The 20675-nt window shown below is 43.7% G+C and overlaps 1 protein-coding gene across 4 annotated transcripts in view; it reads right to left on the bottom strand.

The window, feature by feature from the left end:
- Positions 1–20675, bottom strand: part of TENM4 (teneurin transmembrane protein 4) — a 757738-nt gene that overhangs the window by 495479 nt on the left and 241584 nt on the right. For all 4 annotated transcript variants that reach the window (XM_090030685.1, XM_090030687.1, XM_090030688.1 and 1 more), the window contains exon 2: positions 2295–2378. The gene's annotated coding sequence lies outside the window, so the exon portion shown is untranslated. The remainder of the gene's footprint in view (positions 1–2294; positions 2379–20675) is intronic.

Raw genomic sequence — 20675 nt, 5'->3', positions numbered from 1 at the left:
TGCCTTCATAAGGACTGATCTGGAGTAAGGACTTCAGGATTTGGCCCTTCCATGCAGTAATTTAAAGGATGTTATTTCTGTTTTCAATAGCTGAGATGTGGATCTTAAAAACCCAATTTATAAATTCTCTTCTCACTCTCATGAGGTCTTACTGGATGCCGCTCCCCTGCCCCCATGCCCAGCTACTCAGTCTTTCTAGGACTGCCAGGCCACCAGTGATGACACTGTTTTGTGTGCTCACAGCCCTTGTCTGTCCAGGCCAGCCCGCTTATTCCACTGATCCAGTTTCTGATTTTTCTCTTCTTCACTCTTCTTCACTCCCAACTTTTTTCCCCCTCTCTCCCATTGCAAGGCTACTCCAGTCCCAGGCCTGGATCCCCCACAACATCTGCTTCCTCTGTTTCTGCTCTCACTCTGCAAAGCCTCCCCGGAGGAGATACCCCGACTAGTCCAACCACCTCCATTAGGAGCTCATCTCCTCCTCCTCTGTTTCTACCATTTTTCCTAAGCAGGCCTACTTCTCCAGCTTGATCAGATCTCACACCTGCAATCTCTGAAACCTGTTTCACTCGTTCCTCAGACCTTCCCTTCCTCCACTTTTCTCTTCATATCCAACCTCCTCGATTTCTACCAATATAAAAATGGCAAAGTTCAACCCCTTCCCCTGTTCTCATCTTCCTTTCCCCTTCTGCAATCCCCTTCTACCCTGCCATAAGCACTGAAATTTTTCCTTTTCTCTCCCTCTCCAAATCCTTCCACTTGCCCTTGAACCCACATCTCAATTTGTCTCCTGATATCCCTCATCAACTCTCATCCCCGCTCTGCTTTTCGCCTTAATCTCTCCTTTCAGTAATACAAAAAATGTAACCTCTCCTATCTTAGAAAAAAAATCTTTGACCCCCACACAACCTGCTTTTCCAGCTACCCTCCTCCATCTTTTCACCTCTAAGCGCATTGACTGATCTGTTTCTATTCTAGGACTCTCTGGAGCACCTCACCTCCAGTTTCTTAGACCAGTTCTCAATTAGCTTCCACCCCTTGCACTTAAAAAAAAATCTTGCTAAAATCTCTTCTAGCCTCTTTCTAGCCAAATCCCTTCACCAAATCTGATTCAGCTCCCTGCCCTCCTCCTCCTTTACTTGCCTGCATCCTTCCATTGAGATGCTCAGGCTGCTGCTTCTGAAAATCAGATCTTCCCTTGGCTTTTGTGACTATCTCCTTCTGATGCTTTCTTGCTCTACAACAGCTCCTCCTGCCCCTCCAGCTTTCAGCAGAGGTCCCCCCAGGGCTCTCTCTTGTATCTCCTCTCGCCTTTCCATGCCTAATCTCTGGATATCCTAATCCAGAAACACAACACAAACCGTTAATTCCATGAGAATGACTCCCAAAACCACATTCTCCCTTCCACACCTATCTCCTTCTGTCCCAAATAAAATCTCAGCTTCTCATTCCCATGTCTCTTCATGGTTTATGCTTTTAACCTGCAGCTCAACAAGGCTGAAGCAGAGCTGTCTCCCTCAACCCTAGACCCATCTCAGACCCCTTTCTGGATCTCCATCCCCGGGCTGTGTGTAATACCTGAATATATTTTTCTGTATAATTTTACCAAGACGCAGATGCTCCCATCAATCTGCACAGCTAAAACGCTCATCATTTCATGCCTTCGTTACTGCAGCACCCTCCCCTTTCACCTGAGCAATGCAAACTTCCCCGGCTAATATCAATCCAGGATTGAGTTTCAAGGATAATTTTTTGGCCCAATTCTTTTGACACCATCACTAGATATCCTGCTGCTGGCTGTTCTTCGTTTGCTGGACCCAGCAGAAATGCCATTTGTTCACCTTCAAAGCCCTTCACAGCACATCCAAATCCGCTTGTCCCTCATCCAGTATTAAAAAGTCTGCTCCCACCTTCGTGATGCCAGAAACCACTGCCCACCGTTCCCCATAAACATTTGCAGAGGGTAGTGACCATCTTTTCATTTTCTGTTTGTACAGTGCTTAACACAGTGGGGTCTTGGTCTATAAATAGGACTCAAATGTAACAGTACTAAAGGCAATAAATATGACTGTGACAATCAGGCCGGCAGTAGAGAAAGTGGCAAAATTACTCACATTTCCCCCTTTCTGGTTGAAGAATTTTGTACAAAAACATGAAATTACCATATCGTAAAATGAAAACATTGCAGTAACATGGTATTATTTGATTATAAACTGAAACACACAATAGAGCAAGCCCAACCCAACAACACAAAAGAGAAATAAAGGAATGATGACTCTTTTTTTACTATTTACCTTTTTGAAGTATCTAGGAATAATCCATCAAATACTCCTTGAAGTATGCAATTTCAAACTGGACATGTGTTAATCTCAGTCTACCTGTTGAAAGATGTGCATAAAAACAGTCAGCAATATTTAAATAATCTTAATCATGTGCAAGTCAAGCATTAAAAATAGCTACTTATTAGCCATCTGGATCATATAATGCTAGTCTTGCATGCTATTGTGATTGCTGGTATAAATGTTACCATTGGGATTACATTAGATTAATTTGTCCATCATATGTAAAGAAATGACTGTCAATACCAACCATGATCATCACAAGATTTTTCCAGCTATTAAAGCATAAGAGGGTAAACCCAGAGTTCAGAGAAAATCTTCATCCCTTTGCCAAAGGAGGACTTTGCTTTAAAGCACTCTAGCACTTGGTCTAGTCTGGTTTCAAGTATCCTCAGCAATGTCATAAACTGCTTCTTTTATCCAAAGGCAATTTAACAGGCTAATAGTTTTCCCTGCATGGAAGATTTTTCTTATATCCACCTTAAATATTTCACTTTTTAACTTAATTCAATTAATTTGGCTGGATACCTGATTGCCCCTCAATAATTCCTGCCCTGTCTCACTGTTTATATTCCTCTCATCTTTGCAAATATTGTCACCTTGGTGTTTTTTTAGCTTAGCCTCAAGGTACCTAAAATTAAATTTAATATTGCAGGTGAGGTGGTTATAGGAACAGGGTTTCACCTCCTCACCATTCGCATGTACAGACCAAAACCACATTGACTTTTAATGTCTCCATATCACACTGTCAACTTGTGTCAAACCGAGGCCCAGATCCAAAAACAGGACTAAAGCACGGTGAGACTCACCACCAAAACATCTTTAGGCCTCCACTGCAGAAGTGCAATTCATAAACCTTAGTTAAGGACTGTAAGTCCCCTTTACAGCTGAATGGGCCACATCAGACCAAGCACTCACTTAGACCAGCGTTTTTCAACCTGTGGGTCACAATCCAAAACTGGTTTGCAAGAATATATGAAAGAGTGGCAGACAAACTTTAAAAATGAATCAACACACTTAAAAAATGGATTCTCTTTTAAAGGAGAAAAACATGGGAAACCATGACTTTTCCCTTGCAGGCTGGCAGAGCTCCAGCTTGCAAAGAGGTGCTTGGGACTCCCTGTGCTCCACACTCACACCCCTTGCCCCATACATTGGGGGCAGTGGGTCAGGAGTGAGGGGCACTGGATTGGGACTGGCCAATGTTTACGAATGGGTCCTGGTACAAAAAAGGTTGAGGACCACTGTCCTAGGCCTCTATCTCCTCCAGCTTACATCTCCCTTGGTGCCCTGTCTGATTTCTGCTTCCAATGAGGCGCCGAAGCTTCAGATTGCCAACAGTTAAAAAACCAGAGCCAATGAGAAACTCTGAAGAGAGGGGAATGCCTGACATCCCACCACTGACCTGGGGTTAGGCACCTCTGTGCGAATGGGATTCACATCCTTGCCTGTGTTCAAGCACCTAGATTGTTCCTGGGGAACCCTTTTTATTTGAAATGTAGATAAGGCTGCTATTACCCGTCTTTCATGGAACAGCCTAGAGGTTGCAATGTCTGTCCAGGAAATGGTAGGTCTGCATCCTAGGTGTTCCTTGACCTGCAGGGGTTCACACCTGTCACTCCCACCCTCTTAGAAAAGTGCCCTAACCACCAACCTCTAAACTCTCCACTTCTTCCAGTGAACCTGGGCCATGGTCTTAAAGGAATGCAGGATCCAAGGGCCAGGGGAGAAGTATGGGGAAAAGAAAGCCTGACTTGGCAGCCTCATGTTGAGGACAATCTTCTGGAAGGGGGCAGACACAGATTATGTTGCATCCTCCCAATGCCATTAATGCACTGACTCTTAAATGCAAAAGATTCTTAAAGCAGTCCCCAGTGCTCCGAGTGCACCTACTGAAATCGGTCCCTTCGGGGACTTGGGTACAGGGACCCCCAAACCCCAAAAGCCTTAGGCAGGAGATAGGTCTGAAATGCTCAGCTCAGTCAAGACAGTGGCAAATGCTGGACACATGCAGTAGAAAATCATTAGTAACTTCACTGACAAAATCTTAGGTGAGACCAGCCTTTCAAGAGGTTAGACTGGGTTTTTATGAAACAGTGGGTGCATCTATGTGTGCATTAAGGCAGCTGAATAAACTCCAGCACAGTTCGCGTGGGAGTGTATTGTTCCCGGGCACAGCATCCACATGTGCACGCAGTACTACAACACGTTGAGCCAGGGCAGCGCAGCCCTGGCTTGTAGGGGACCCGGGGGTCAGCTTGCCAGCCCGGGGCTGCTCCCCCTGGCTCAGCATGCTGCAGAGGGGCTGGCTGGGGCACGAGGGTGCTATAGTGTGGGGCTAGATGGCAAGCAGCCCCCACACGGTAGCACCCTCATGCCCCAGCCAGCCTAGTCCCTATCTACACGTGCATTGCGGCGGAGTACTTTACTAACAGTACTATCCTGTGGAGTGAATTAGTTTACTAATAGAGTTGCATGTGTAGATGCTGACATTTTAGTCCGCTCCACAGTAAATGTCTCATGTAGACATGCCTGATCTCTCTGACTTTGGTACCTACGTTCCCCCTAATCCTGCTTAGGAGCTGACTCTTAGTAGACTTGATTACTCTTTCACAAACCAGGGACTGAGGCCACATCAGATTGAGCACTCTCCTAGGCATCCATCTCCTCCAAATTACATGTCCCTTGGCTCCCTTTCCTATTTATGCTTCCTACGTTCTCTTCCCTGCCTTTCATTGCATCTATTTAGGACTGTTTCTCCCCTATAAGCATTAGCTTGAAATCTTCCACCTATATCTCATGTTGCCAATTCCTATCTAGATTTCTAATCTCTCTAGGTCCCTTTTGTATAATTCTGCCCTGAGTGATTAATGCATTGACGCCCAATTTGGAATCATCTGTGATTTTAATTAAGATGAACTTCTCCTTCCCACCCCCACCCTCCACTCCTAACTCATGAATGAAGATGTTAAAGATGACTGGACGCAGGACCACTCCTTAATGTTCCCTGCTAGACAACTCCTAGATCCCAATACGTTTTCATTTATTATTACCCTTTGTTAATGGTCCTGTGGATGGTTATTAATCAGCCTCACAGAGTCCCTATCAAAGGCAATCTGAATTAATCTTGAGTCTCCTCTCTGGTGTTCATTTCAGAGACTGGAAAGTCATAGGTAGAAGAGATGATCAGTCACAAGAATAGCTCACCAAGTGATATGCTGCATAGCATCCACGTTCCTTAAAGTCTGTCAGGGCATTTTTACACAAGCAAGCACTGCAGCGCTAGGAGCTTTAAAATGCTTCCAGTTGTATAAGACATTTGAGGTTGTACAAGTGGCGAAATGTGTGTCATTGCTGAGAAAATGGTGGCGACGCGCTGTTGAACTAAAACACATAGGAGGTGCTTTAGTTCAAAAGGGCACCGCCACCGCTTTTTTGCACGTGGACATGTATTTTGCTGCTTATATGACTACATGCGGCACAGTGCAGTTTGCCTCAGCTTGCGTGCGGAGAAGACTTGATTAATCGAGCCTGCTCTGAAGCAGTGGATCACCAATGTGTTGCAGGACAAAAATTATGTGTATAAATGCCCTAACATGCTGCCCACATAAACCTGTTGAGGTAAGGAGGTGAATATTAACTGCCCTTCACAGACAAAATCCATCACAGGAGACACTTCAAAAGTATTTGGGCATTTAAAGGTATGGGCAGATGAAACAAATGGACAGGAGGGACTTACTCAAGTTTAGTTAAATCCCCTCTAACTGTTTTCTCTGACCACACTACCCCACAGCAAGTGGAAGCTACTGGATGATCATTTACTGCCTGGATTCATTGTTTCACTCATGAAAAGCAAAACAGAAGTGGACATACAAAACAGCTACAGGGATTAACCGACCTGAACTTACCAGTGGTAACTGCTTCCCTTTACCTTCTAAACAGTTTAATTGTTCACCTGTTCATTTGGATGTGGTGTGCATTAAGTGCTTAAATACTCATTAACGGAAATAGGATCACACAGGAAGTTTGTATTTTAGCACAGTCTTGAATGCAGAACTGCACAACTTGAAATCAGTGCCTTAAAAAAGGACCATACTTCCATTCTCAAGAAGAAAGGGATATGGAAACCATCTCTCAATCTGTCTGGATACAGGTTAAATCCTAGAAATCCGAGGGTGGTATAGGGCAGCTTTTAATGGTGAGTACCGAAAAGAATCTTTCTTTTCCAGAGAAAAGAGTCACAAATGGATTTTCCAATGAAATCTTTTGTTGTTGCTGTTGTTCAGGGTTTTTTTTTCTTAAAGAAATGTTAATTGAAGCTTCCTAATCACCTTTAAAATATTCTCGGACCATCCAGGACTGCAGAAAAAGACTATGCAAGTAAAAAAGAGAAAGAAGCAAACAAAAAGGCGTGTGAAGATGCATCAGCTCTGAAGGAGGAGGTAATCATGGGTTAAGCAAGAGAATAATGGGACACTGCGGGATTCAAAAAACAGCGAGAGCAGAATTGGAAACAACTGGGAGCTGGTTGAGGAACCCGATTTCACAAATGCCTCAAATACCCATCACATTTTTTAAACACACCAATATTACTATGAATTGTGGCTTCTCCCCTTTTCAATAACACACAAAGTGCTGAAAGATTTATAAAACACCAAGTTTATGAAGAGTATTGTTCCCAAAATTTGAGAAATAATTATGCATAGGGGTTTTTTTCCCCCCTCTAGATTTGTAAATGAGACCCACCTAGAGCTGAACTCTCTTTGAATCCCTAAAAATAAGCCCAAGAAACCTCATCTAAATCCATCACTGCAGCAATTTATACTACACAGAACTCCAGTATAGTATAATTAGCAAATATATTGCAATAATTTATTTTTGGTTTAAAAAGCCTGAACAATCAGGACCTTAGAGCAAAATGGGAAAATGTGATGCTATGAATCAGACATGTTCTGCTGGCTCGTATTAATTCCGTTATTTTACCTTTGGTGCACATTCATCTATCTGTACAATATGAATGCTCCTTACAGCTGCATGTTCATATTGAACCTTGGACTCGATATGAAAGACGAAGGCTGATGCATAGCTGCAATAATACTTCTATTTCCACTATTATGATTAACATTCCTCTGAAGAGGAAGCATCCAGCAATGTTAATTACAGTAATAGTGAGATTCCAGATGTCATAAATCATCATGCGGCATAGTGTAAACTCCACCAAAACCTTATCAAAAACCAATTTTGTATGATTTTTTAAATTGTTCTCCTATTAATTTCTACCTCATTTTCATGAGACCATCCAGCTAGTAGTCACTCTTGACATGACACTAATAATAGTTGGCACTTAAGATTAACAACTGCTATCCAGCACCATCCCAAACAGCTTTTACAAGAACAAAACAGATTCCTTTAACAGAGTGATCTTTCCCATTAGAAACAGCATTTTGCCAGCAGATCCCCCACCATTATTCTTCTTCTGGAGGAAGAAGGATGACTTTACAATTCAATATGGGCCCAAACCAGGAGCCCTTGGCTCAATTCAAAGCTCTGCTATAGCATTTCTGCATAACACTGGCAAGTCACTTATAGAAAATAAGGGTTAGAGGGATCTCAGAAGGTCACATCTAGTTCAACCCCTGCTCAAAGCACGAACAGCCCCAACTGGATCAAGGGTCTGTATACTCAGGTCTTAAAAACCTGCAAGAGCAGAGCGTCCACCACCTCCCTGGGTAACCGGCTCCAGTGCTTCACTACCCTCCTAGTGAGAAACGTTTTCTGAATATCTAAGCTCAACTTTCCTTGCTGCAGCTTGAGACCATTGCTCCTTGTTCTGTCATCTGTCACTGCTGAGAACAGCCCAGCTCCATCCTCTCTGGAACTACCCTGCAGGGAGTTGAAGGCTGCTATTAAATTCCCCCTCACCAGTTTTGTTGCCCTCCACTGAACTCCCTTCAATTTGTCCACATCCTTTCTGTAGCAGGGAGGGCCCAAAACTGGACGCAGTACTCCAGATGTGGCCTCACCAGTGCTGAACACAGGGGAAGAATCACTGTCCTTGATTTGCTAGCAACACTCCTACTAACGCAGCCCAGTACGCCTTTAGCATTCTTTGCTACAAGGGCACGCTGTTGGCTCATATTTAGCTTATTGTCCACTGTAACCCCCAGGTCCTTTTCTGCAGAGCTGCTGCCCAGCCAGTTACCCCCAGCCTGCATTGGTGCATGGGATTGCTCCGTCCTAAGTGCAGGACTTTGCATTTGTCCTTGTTGAACCTCATGAGATTTCTTTTGGTCCAACCCCCCAATTTGTCCAGGTCACTCTGAATCCTCCAATGTACCTACTACTCCCCCTAGCTTGGTGTCATTTGCAAACTCGCTGAGGATGCACTGCATCCCATCTTCCAGGTTGTTGATGAAAATACTGAAGAAAACTGATCCCAGGACCAACCCGTGGGTCACTCCATTTCAGACCAGCTAACTAGATATCTAGACCTTGATTATTACACTTTGAGCCCAATGATCCAGCCAGTTTTCTATCCACCGTACAGGCCATTCATCCAACCTGTACTTCCTTAACCTGTCTGTAAGAATGCTGTAGGAGACCACATCAAAAGTCTTGCTAAAGTCAAGGTATATCACATCCTCTTCTGTCCTCACATCCACAGAGCCAGTTATCTCAACATTGAATCAGGCAGTCAGATTGGTCAGGCATGACTTGCCCCTGGTTGATTGTTCCTAATTACTTTCTTCTCTCCCAAGTGCTTAGAAATGGGTTCCTACTGGACCTGAACCATGATTTTTCCAGGGACTGAGGTGAGGCTGACTGGGCTGTAGTTCCCCATGTCCTCCTTCATCCCTTTCTTAAAGATGGGTACCTTTGCCAATCATCTGGGACCTCTCCCGACTGCCACAGGTTTTTAAAGATAATTGCCAGTAGCTTTGCAATCACATTGGCCAACTCTGTCAGCACCCTCGAGTGCATCTTGTCTGGTGCCATGGACTTGTATATGTATATGCTTTTCTAAATGGTCCCTGACCTGCTCTCCTGGCTCCTCCCTAAAGGCAATTTTAAATGAAGCCATATTGGAAAAGGGGAGTATGTAGGATGGATGGCTTCAGGATTGTTGCCCTAACCTGTAGCTCAGTGGTTGCTATGAGTTGAATGGCATTTTTTTTCAACCTACCATGAGTAGCAAATGATCTGTAAATGGAAAAATACAAGGGAATTTTATTTAAAATTTTTCCCCTTGGAACAGATCCTGCCATCTTATATCATAATAAGAAGTGTCTTATTCAGCAAATATTCCCACTGGCTGAGCTAGCTTTCAATAGTCCTAAGTGTTCCCTAAGTGCTAAACATCTAATACATTGCATGTGTGCATTGAAAATCCCCAGTTACTTGAAATTCTAAAATCAATCAAATCAGCATTTCTCCAACCGCTACCATTTGTTTCACAAATATTAGCAGCAAAATTGGTAATAGTCATTGATTAATCAAAACAAGCAACCTTGACATTTGGTGCATTGGCTTTCCTTTGTAACAGACGTATTATGCCAGGATTTATTTTGACTTATTGAATTCTACCCTCTGCAGCATCCAAACATAAAAATGGTTTCATGATCAGTGTTTTGAAAACAATGAGTTTGCATCAGGGATCACACACCGAGAGAGAGCAATTTCTTGCCATCTGTGTTCTTTAACCCAGACTTCGTCTTTTTTTTTTTTAAAACAAATTCTTTCCAGAAGCACCATCTAGTCAAGCTGTGACTGCAGGATTAGAAATGGACAATGGAGCTTTTTTGCCTCTAGACTAGCGATTCAGTTCCATTCAGGTGTATATTAACCCTTACTGGGTGCATCTACATGTGCACTTTACTGCGGAGTTGACTGATTAGCTTCACAATAAAGTGTCACCAGCTACGTGTGCACCTATATTAGGGTAGGGTAAATTAATTAACTCCTCTGTAGAATAGTACTGTGTAAGTCATTAAGGGCATTGAAATGGATGGGGAGATGGTGACCGGGGCTGGTTGGGGCACAAAGGTGCTACAGTGCAGGGGGCTACCTGCTGACTAGCCCGGCACTATAGTACCCTCATCCCCAGCCAGCCCCTCTATTGCTTGACAACGTGACCCACAGTTGACCCCCTGAGTCCCCTGCCAGCCCTGATCTGCTCTGCTCCAGCTCAAACAGCTGATGGCACGTGTACATGCTGCGCCTGGGAGCAGCTGACTCTGGCGCGAACTCTGCTGGAGTTAATTGAGCCATGCTAATTGTACATGTAGATGCACTCATTGCATATCAACTGAATACCTACAGTTAAAGGTGGCATCTCCATAGCTACTAATGGAAAAGTGTCTTGTTTTCAAGAAAACACTCCCAGACTTGGCAGTAATTATTGATGCTGTGAAACCACAGAAAAGAAGTGAAGGTTTTGGAGATCAAACCATTCTCTACCATCCACTGCAGGCCTCCTTAAGCAAAGGCTGACACCTGACTGGGGACAGAAAGCTTAGTATGGAGCTGTTCATACTTCCATTGGTTATGTGGAACCTGCATTTTGAGATGATTTCAGACCATTATTTTCTAAGTTGGGTGGGCTACAGAAAGTGGAGTGATGTTTAAAAACATGAGATTCCCCCAGATCTTGCTCAGAAGAGTGGCATTTGCTGGACCTTTGAACATCTGAAAATCAGGCCATTTTTTTATAGAGCCTCAACGGGTTTTGGAAGGCTAACACAGATGTGACTATTTTAGGTTAAGTGACCTAGCCTACTGAGTCACCATTAAGGTGGCTGGGGAACTGGCTCTGGGGTCAAACCTGAAGAGCATTAGTTGATGGGGGCAAATCAACTTGGTGCAAGGTGACCAGTGGTATCACTCAGAGCTCAGTACTTGGGCCAGTACTCTTCAAAATCTTCATAAATGACCTGGACTCGGGCATGAGACACAGACTGGCAAAGTTTGTAGACAATACCAAACTATGGGGGAAGGCAGTCACACTGGAGGACAGGCTGGAGATACAGGCCGACCTGGATAGGCTTACAAGGTGGGTGGTCTTCAGAGAAGTTCAGGGTGCTGCACATTGGGAGGAAAAACCAGCATCATACTTATAGGCTCGGCAGTGCTATGCTCGCTGTCACCACGACCAAAAGAGACTTGGGGGTCTTGACTGACCACTTGAAGATCATGGACCACCACTGTGATGCCGTAACTGGCAAAGTGAACAAAACTCTGACATGCATCCAGTGATGCATCTCAAGCAAAACCATGGATGTCATCCTCCTGCTCTACTCAGCCTTAGTGAGGCCACACCTGGAGTACTGCATCCAGTTTTGGGCCCCCCACTTCAGGAGGGACATGGATAAGTTTGAGAGAGTTCAAAGGAGAGCCACTTGCATGATCCAACGCCACGGGAGCAAGCCTTATGAGGAGAAGCTTGGGGACATGGGAGTCTTCAGCCTGGAGAAGAGAAGGCTCAGGGGGGACTTGGTGGCAGCCTATAAGGGGAATGCACCGGGAGATGGGAGAACAGTTGTTCACCAGGGCTTCCCAAGGGACAATGAGGTCTAATGGCCACAAACTTCTGGAAGGCTGGTTTAGACTGAACATAAGAAAAAACTTCTTTACAGTCCAAGTGTTTAGGGTCTGGAAAAGACTCCCCCCAGAGGTGGTGCAAGCACCTGCTCTGGATACCTTTAAGAAACACTTGGATGCTTATCTTGCTGGGGGGATCTGACCCCTGCTGACTTCCTGCCTATGGGAGGGGGGCTGGACTCGATCTTGCAAGGTCCTTCACAGCCCCTTATGTCTATGAAATCTGTTAAAGGTCCGCATTAAGCAAAGCACATAGCCATGCACTTTTCCAGCAAAGCTCTTTCAGCTCATGTTTAAGTCACAATGAAGTCAACAAGTTAAGCATCTGCTTAGGATACGTCATTGAATTGACACAGACTGATGAGTTAGGCCTTATTCCATTATCTGCACTACTTTTTGTTTTAATAACAAGCAATCACTGCTATTTTAGGTTATTTCTGTGCTTTGCTATTTTCTTTTTCCATCATCACCATCTTCAGTAAGTGATTCTCATGGAATTAGCCACGTAACATGGAAACTAGGCAGGAGTAGAGACCTCCCACACAGGACAGGGCTGAAAAGCCCTCCCCGGGCCAAGCAGCTGTTTCAATAATACCACACATTTTTTTCCTCCATTAATGGAGAAAGGGGAAACATCGCTGATAAATTCAAAGATCCCTATGGCTGTGCTCCAAGCAAAGGAGAGCGGAGAAAGTTTTCTGGTGGTATGGCCAAGCCGCAGACCCCCATTGCCCAAGTCAGCATATTCCTCACACTGAGCACGTCCTGCTCACTGTCACAGTACGCTGCAAGTGATCACATTCTTCCTTTTAAATGTATCCAACCCCTGGTAAAAATACTTGCTGGCTTGAGCCTAGCATTTTTCTGCCACAAACAGGCACTTTATCATCAGCAGCCTAAATTATTATAATTATCATCATCATCCTCATGATCCATACAATCATTCTTTGGCTTGCAATGAAGGGGAGGACAGTACTTTGAAACCCAACAAGGGGACTATTGTAGAAAGCTGGCAAAATTTGCCTGAAATTCCCTATGCCTTGGTAGGTGTTGATTCTGCTTGGAAAGAGTGAAGTGGATTCTGCGGCATCACTATACCACCTTGTGATGCCTTATTCTAGCAGACAGGAGGGAAATCGAAGTGGTTCATCAGATGGAGAGAGGACATGGGGTATTGACTGATCAGACCTGAAGGTGTGGTAATACTATATTATTTTTTAAATACTATGCTTTACTGTAGAGGCGTAGCAAGCTCTTTCAGTGCCCAGGGGTGGGGCTATTGTCGTATTTACCTACATCCAAGACAACTTTGAATTTAAGACAATCCCTGAATAATTCAATTCTAGACATGGAAAACGTATACATTTATGATAATTTCCCCTGTCTAGAACCTAATTATTTGAGGGTTGTCATAAATTCCCTCCTCTTCCAGAGCTGCAGAAAGGCAAGTAGAGGCAGGGAGGCAGGTGGTAGCCTCCACCTTATGTTGTGGCTCAAACTCTGGCTCCAGCTTTGACGGGGATCCTGTTCTGGTCCAAGGCCGGGACTGCAATGCATGTGCTGCCTCGGGCCTCACCCTGGAAATGCCAACCCTAACCTCAGGATTGGAGTCAGAGCTGGAGTCATAGCTCCTGTTGAATGGGGGGGGAAAAACCTCTAGATTGGAGCAAGTCTGGTATGCTGACCAATGGGGTGGGAGGGGGGAGAGGGGAAGAGGAAAGGAGTCTTACCAGCCCAGCTCTCCTCTTTTTGGCAGCAGCTACTGTTGCTGCAGCTGTGGCTGTAGTAGCACTGGGGCCCCATGGCCTCCCCCCAATCTCCCCCAGGTTCAGGGCTGTGCTACTTGTGGAAAGCCTCCTGGGATGGGCAGGGGGGCATCATTTCACCCACTGCTCCTCAGGTCACCACTGGGGATGGGTCTGTGCCCACCCAGCTCCTACAGTTGGGCAGTGCAGGGATGCCCCTGCTGTGGTAAAGACTCCTGGAGGAAGGGAGCCATATGGGAACCCCTCTCAGTCGGTTCCTGGACCTGGCATCCCGTTTGCCCACCCCCGTTATGCTACTGCTTTACCATCCCAGAAGAACGGAGCGTCGCCCTTCTGTACAATACTCCACCATTGGTGACTCAAGTAGAGGTTGGATCTAAGTGGTTAACAACCCACTCAAGCAAAAAGGCAGCCAATTTAATGAAGCCACTACTGCTGGATGGATTTAGCCCATTGCATCTAGGTCATTAATACACATTCTTTGAATGATCCAACCAAAAATGCATTCTTCTCTTATATTGGAGTTGGTCATATTCTTTAACATATCCACCAAATCAAGGCTTGCTAAGCAGTTTAGAAAGCCTTCTCAGTGCACCCAGAAATCCTTTTAGAGCTTCCTGCAAAATTTCCTTTGAAATGTTCATAATACATATCACTAAATTCAAACACTTTTCTGAAGTGGCAGCTCCAAAATAAATATTTTCCTGTCCTATTTGGGGGAAAAAAAAGTCTTTTTTGTTTTGGCTCTTACCCTTTTCTTCAACTACCGCATGTTCTATGGAAAAAATTCTCTTTCCTATGGTGTTCATCTCATAGGTAAATATATTTTTCTCCCGTATCATAAGTAAAATATATTTCTCTAGGCTCACTGCTACCTACTATTAAAAATAGCCTTTAAAAAGAAATCTAGCTTGCTATGTTGCCTAGAAAGGTGCCATAATATGGAGAGAACATGTTTTCACCTACAGAACAGATGTTTTTATAATTGTTTTGATCATTGTCCTGTAACAGCTTCAGGTCCTTTAACAGAAACTCTCCCAACAATAAAATGAATGCTTAACACCAAGAAGTTTCTTTAGCAAAGGCTGTTAAATGGAAGCGAGAGTCTATTTTTCATTCGTTCAACAGTAAAACATAATCCAACAGTTTTAAAACTCTTGGCAATGGAGAGCAATTGTCACTCCAATTCTTTTGCCACTGGCAAAACTGACACAGAGCAGCTTACAGGAGCCATAGCAAATGAGCAATAAACTCAAGACAAGGGTATAGGGTTGAGAAACTGCCCCTTCTCAAGGTCTCCAATGCTGGTGCTTCACCTTCTCTTTCTTGACTCCCAGCCCCCTGCTAAGATTACTGTTGTTACTGTCTCCCATGCACAATAAACTTACAGATTCAGTTCAGCAGGTCCTTCGTTTGCAATCAACTGCGTCAGACTGGATACATGTCAGGGAAACTGGAGCATCTGCATTCAACAAATGCTTCAAAAGTGGGTGAAGGCGTGCAAAGCATAATCAAAACCTAGAGCATGAGTGCTACCTCCATCACGTTCTTCAGTTCCAGTGGCTGCTTGAACATGTGGTCGACTATTTGGTATGGTTTCATGGTTTATGTATAATATTGGAACTCCACATTCTCCTTCGCACCACTGAGCCACTGACGCCAACAGAATAGCTGCTTGCAAAGCAGTTGCAGATGTAGGGTTAAGTCACCTCTGATGTCCCCATGGCCCATTTAGGAGTACCGAGCTTATATAAGCCTAATGAGATGCAACAATCATTAATAAAGTTATGTAAAACCCCTTAAGTTCAAATGCAAAATACAATCAATGAACAGGATTTCCATTTAGCTAAGTAGGAAGTTGGAAATGACTGAGCTAGCCTATAGTTAGGATAACTGGGGACAAAAAACCCACATTGAAATGGATGCTACATTTCTTAAAGGACCCAGAGCAATTGTGGGATGGGAAGGCAATGTAGAAATGACAGTACAGAAAAGACTTAGCCACGTCCCTCCATCCAAAGTGGATGGGTTGCCAGCCTGACGGTTGCTAGCCTGACTCTGCAGTAAAGATGTACTCAAACTATGTTTCTATTTATTCAGGAACAAAGGAGTCCAAGCTATATCCAGTGGTCCTTGTCTGCCCCTTCAAGGGATGACCACCCCAGGTAGGTCCCTTATGCTGCAGATGTGACTGCGGCCTGTACTGACAGGCAGTATTTAAGACTGCACAATGAGTTAGGCAATAGGCACATTCATGGGGGAAGAGTGAAACTGGCCTTCATCAGTGTGATCAGGTATTGTCAAGGTGGGAGGCAAACCCCCAAACATAATGGCTCAACAGACTGTGTTAACATTTTATTTAATTCCAATTAAATAAAATTAACCATTGAGGTGGTTAATTGCCAAACACAGGCAGGCACAAAGGAAGTTTCTCTTGGGCCAAATTCTCTTCCTATTGAACCGATCCGAAGAGAGCACAGTGCCTAAGCACACTTGTGCCTGTAAGATACCAACAGCCAGATCCTTACACACTTGTCACTCTAGAGTTACTTGTGGTAAGAAAGCAGTTGACGGCATGCAATGTCTGAATGAATGCAAATGTCTCACAGAATTCACAATCAAATCCAAAATGGTTACTGTCGTCTTCACCCCGAGCTTGTTCATGAAGTTGGGGAAAGGGCTTGTGGCTATGTCCCGACTTAGTTCAGTTCCCAGTGCTCCCACTAACTTCCCCTGTCATTTGGAGCAAGTTACTTAATCTCTGCATCTTGGTCCTCCCTCCATGCCCTCCCCCTCCCCCAGATAATCACTCTGCCTATCCCGGCATCTACAATAATCACCCTGCCTACAGGGCAGGATACTTTGATGCTGTGATGATGGGGTCATATAAGAATCTGCTCAGAGACGACGGTTTCACTGCTGCAGCTATCATTGTACTAGGAATATGTCACTGGATTTTTTTGGAGAGAGAATAAAAAGGCACATAACTCCTCCTGCCCCCAAGTTAATCATTCGTTATAAAAATAACATTTCAATTTTAATTAAAAAGTCAGAAATCTCTGATTACAATATCTCCCCCTTCCATCCACATGCAAAATATGCTGTACAAATAACATTATGGTTTGACTTTGAGCTACTCTCTTTCATTTCATTATTTAATGTGTCTCAAAGAGAGCTTGAAGCTAATGCTCTAATCTTGAGTAAATTGAAAGGATCTCTTTCTGTGCAATACAAATTGAATAAAAGAAGAGACGTATCTCCCTCCACCCCCACTATCTTCCTCTCTGAACTGTTTTTCCCCTCCTGATAATGTTGCATACTGTAGATCTGCATTTTACCAGTTACCCATAGATCTCCATTGTTCTGTGCATGGAAAAGGCATTCCTTCAGACTTGTTTTTGCATAACCAACCTCTTCAATGGACCAATTAGCTCCCTGCTGTGAATTTAGACATGCCAGCTATAGTGCAGCTGCTCTGTGTTGCCAGCACTAAATTTCCCTCAGTAGTGGATCAACCTGCTTAAACACTTTGATCTTCTTTATCTCAGCAGAGGGATTTGAAAGCCTACTGGATGAACAAGCTTTCATTTGGGTGCAACTCTGTCTCATCCACCATCCTGACCTGAAACTGTTGTGCCTTATTTATTGGGGAGGCAACATCTTTTGAAATGGTTCCTTGCATCCTCTTACCAAAAAGAAAAAAAAATGCTGGGCTTTAAGTAATGGTACTCCAAACAGCAGATAAGTGGCACAAAGAAGGATCATTCTTATATACAGTCATTCAGAATCGTTTTAATCTCCATCATATACTTTCTGATTTTCTTTTTAATCCCTCAGAGCACAGCACACATCCATACACAGCCAAGTCAAACTAATTTATTATCAACCTGCTATAAATGCCTAACCAGCATGACAAAGGTCAAGGATCTTTTGTAGTAGTTGGGACAAACTTTTTGGATACCCAGTGCCCATCCTAAAGTCAACAGTCCTGAATGTATAGTTGGTCCAATAAAAGATATCCCCCCCCAAATTCTTGCCTTTTACGATCTCTCACGCATCATGGCCACAGCAATACTGCAACCCTACTACAGCTAGTATAGGACAACATTGGCATAAATAACCTAAAGAAATGGACCATTCAGCCTGGAGGTGATTGGTGGTTAGGCAAGGACTGCAGGCTTGATTCACAATCACACATCCTTGTGCTATTCTAGTAGTATCAGGGCATTTGCAGTAAATTAATGGGTTGCTCGGTAGGTCTAATGCTACTATGAACGCTGCAGCTTTTTAATTCAGCCAAGTCATGCTGTTTGACTTCCATGTGCATACCAAGATTTTAGCACTGTGTAGCTGGTACAGCTGTACCGTGTTCTGGATTTTTATCTAGCTCATATGTCATTGATGAAATGATCAGCCACTGATATTTTAGTCGTTCAGTTTAAATCTGTTCACATTTAGCCTGTGGTAAACTGGGATTTACCCCCCAGAAGTCAAAGGAGCGTTACCAGTGGAGAACAGAATGGAGCCCAACACACTTCTTGGTCGGCTCTTATTGAAATCTGATTGCTATTTTGAAACTAGAAGTTAAGTGCTCCTGCAGTTAGAGACCTAGGCCCAGATCCATAAATGAATTTAAGTGCCTTCCTCAAAATGTAGATTATATGCATCATTTTTCTTTGGTTATTCTTCCCATGGGCTAACGGTCTTCAGACTGAACAGCATAGGCGGGGACTTCATTTTTCACATACCTCTTATTCCACGGCATGATTTTGATACAACAAATCAACAGAACACTCTAGGCATCATCATCTGTCACTTAGTTAAAATAGTCTCGCCGAGGATTATTTCCACCACAGCTTTGGTTGCTCCAGCTCCACATTGACCAGCTTTATTATACAGGTGGATGGAACATGCTGGGCTCCATTTCCTAAGGAATCGCACAGCCTGCATAAATCAGTCAACGGGTACCTTAATTCACAAATATTAGGAAAGCTCGCTTGAGGAATTCCCAAATGCAATGTGTTTATACAAGAAGTGATTATGACATGGAGTGAAAAGGGAGTGCAAAAATGTTGGCCAAAGCCATGATAAGAGTAGCTTGAATAGGGAAAAAAACCATCTCATACTGCATTTCCCTTGTCTTCATAAACCAGCCTGTTTTAAGATCCTTAATACAAGACTGAACATCAATACTGTAGGGAAACACAAGGATTTCTCTTTATGCACCTCTCCAGACAAATCTGCTCCTCTGAACAATTCTGAATTTGGGGGGGCAGAAACCAAATGAATCCAAAATTCAGGGGGAAGGCCTGATTCTGGCTTTCTTGTGGTGTGATTTGAGGGATGCCAATGTAGTGTAAGCCAAGTAATTATATATTACCAGCATCAGGTAATATATAAATGCCTTGTTTACATTGCGGGGAGAAAAAGGACACAAAATGGTTCATCTCCATGCATGTTGCAATTCTAATGATAAAAATGCATCCCCTGTGGGGCAGCACCTGTTTAGATAACGGCTTGCTTGGAATACACAATGCAGGAGAAGTCGCACTTTTATCCATATGGCACTAACAGGAACCGCCAGATGTGGCCAGTCGTCCAATATGTTCTGTCTCCATCTATGACATACGAAACCATATGGAATCATCTATCCATTAGGAAGAGATCATTTCCAGGCAGGAAGGCTTTCTGACAAAATTATTAGTTGTGGCATTCCTGACCAGGAACAGACTTAAACAGAGAACGGAAGAAAAGGGGAAGGAGGGTTTAAAAAAGCCTAATGGGTCACGTGAAAAATGTTCTCTTTTAAATTCATTCATTAAGAGCACCTATATAGCTCAATTTAAGCTCAACCTGCTGTATTGGGTTGTACTTCCCCACAGCTATTTTGTGATGACTTGAATATGCTTCATAAATGCTACTTCTTTTTCTATGCAAGGGCTTGGACAGGGCCACAAGGCAAGTGACCGATGGGGAAGAAAAGAAGTCTGATGTAAGACCAAATCCTGCAACCTTTTTTCAATGCAAGAAGTCACAGTGAAGTCAGTGGAACTATAATCACGTTATAGCCTTGCTCCATAACCTGTTGCACGCTCCATGGGGTGGGTTCAAAACCCAAGTCCCGGGGGTTACACCGATATAAAACTAGAATAATGCAATGGTGAACCAGTGTTAATAGACTCATTCAGAAGCATCCGCATGCATGACAGTCTAATGGTAGTTACCCTCATGCAAATCCAGAATAATGTAATTATTCTTGATTTATAATGATGTAAATGAAATCAGAATCTGACCCTTCCTATTTTGTACTGGCATTAATTGACATGATCAGTAGGTTGATGTGCGCTATAAAAAAGGGTATTAGCAGAAATAAGTGCCTGGGGCATCGCAGCTATTGGAGCAAATGGCTGTTCCCTTCCTGCCTGTAGAGGTTGCTGGTATATAGTTGGACTGGCTCTAGGCAGCCAGCGATTCTCTTTGTGTTTCTAAAATTAGTTCAACATCAGTTGTCTTTAACTAGCAGTCTACTCCATGAGATGCAGGAGGATGAATCCTTACCTCACTTCAGTTTTACACCACTCACTTCCCTGTATTAAACTACTATGAGAAGAAAAATCAGGCCTTATATCTGATTCTTCTTAGAATCACCAGGGGCGAGGGAAATACTGGAGTCACTGTTCATGTCAAGAACAAGCTCTGTGAGGCAAGAACCTGCTTTCTTCTTCATTCGTACTACCCCTAACATAAGGAGGTCCCAGTCCATGACTAAATACCACAGTAATACAAATAGTATGAATAACAACTACATAGTGGGACTTGGGCACTCAGTTTGGGATGACCCCACGTATGACCCCCACGTAGTCATCAAGAAACCCATCGAAACATTTAGAAACATAAAATCCATGATGGATCGGAGGTCACCCAGGAAAAGAAGCCCTATGCATGCGGCTGGGGTTCCTGGAATACATGCAAT

The sequence above is a fragment of the Crocodylus siamensis genome, chromosome 1 (assembly GCF_052110815.1).
Source record: "Crocodylus siamensis isolate JL-2025a chromosome 1, ASM5211081v1, whole genome shotgun sequence".
NCBI lineage: Eukaryota > Metazoa > Chordata > Crocodylia > Crocodylidae > Crocodylus > Crocodylus siamensis.
This window is presented reverse-complemented; position numbering and strand designations above follow the sequence as displayed.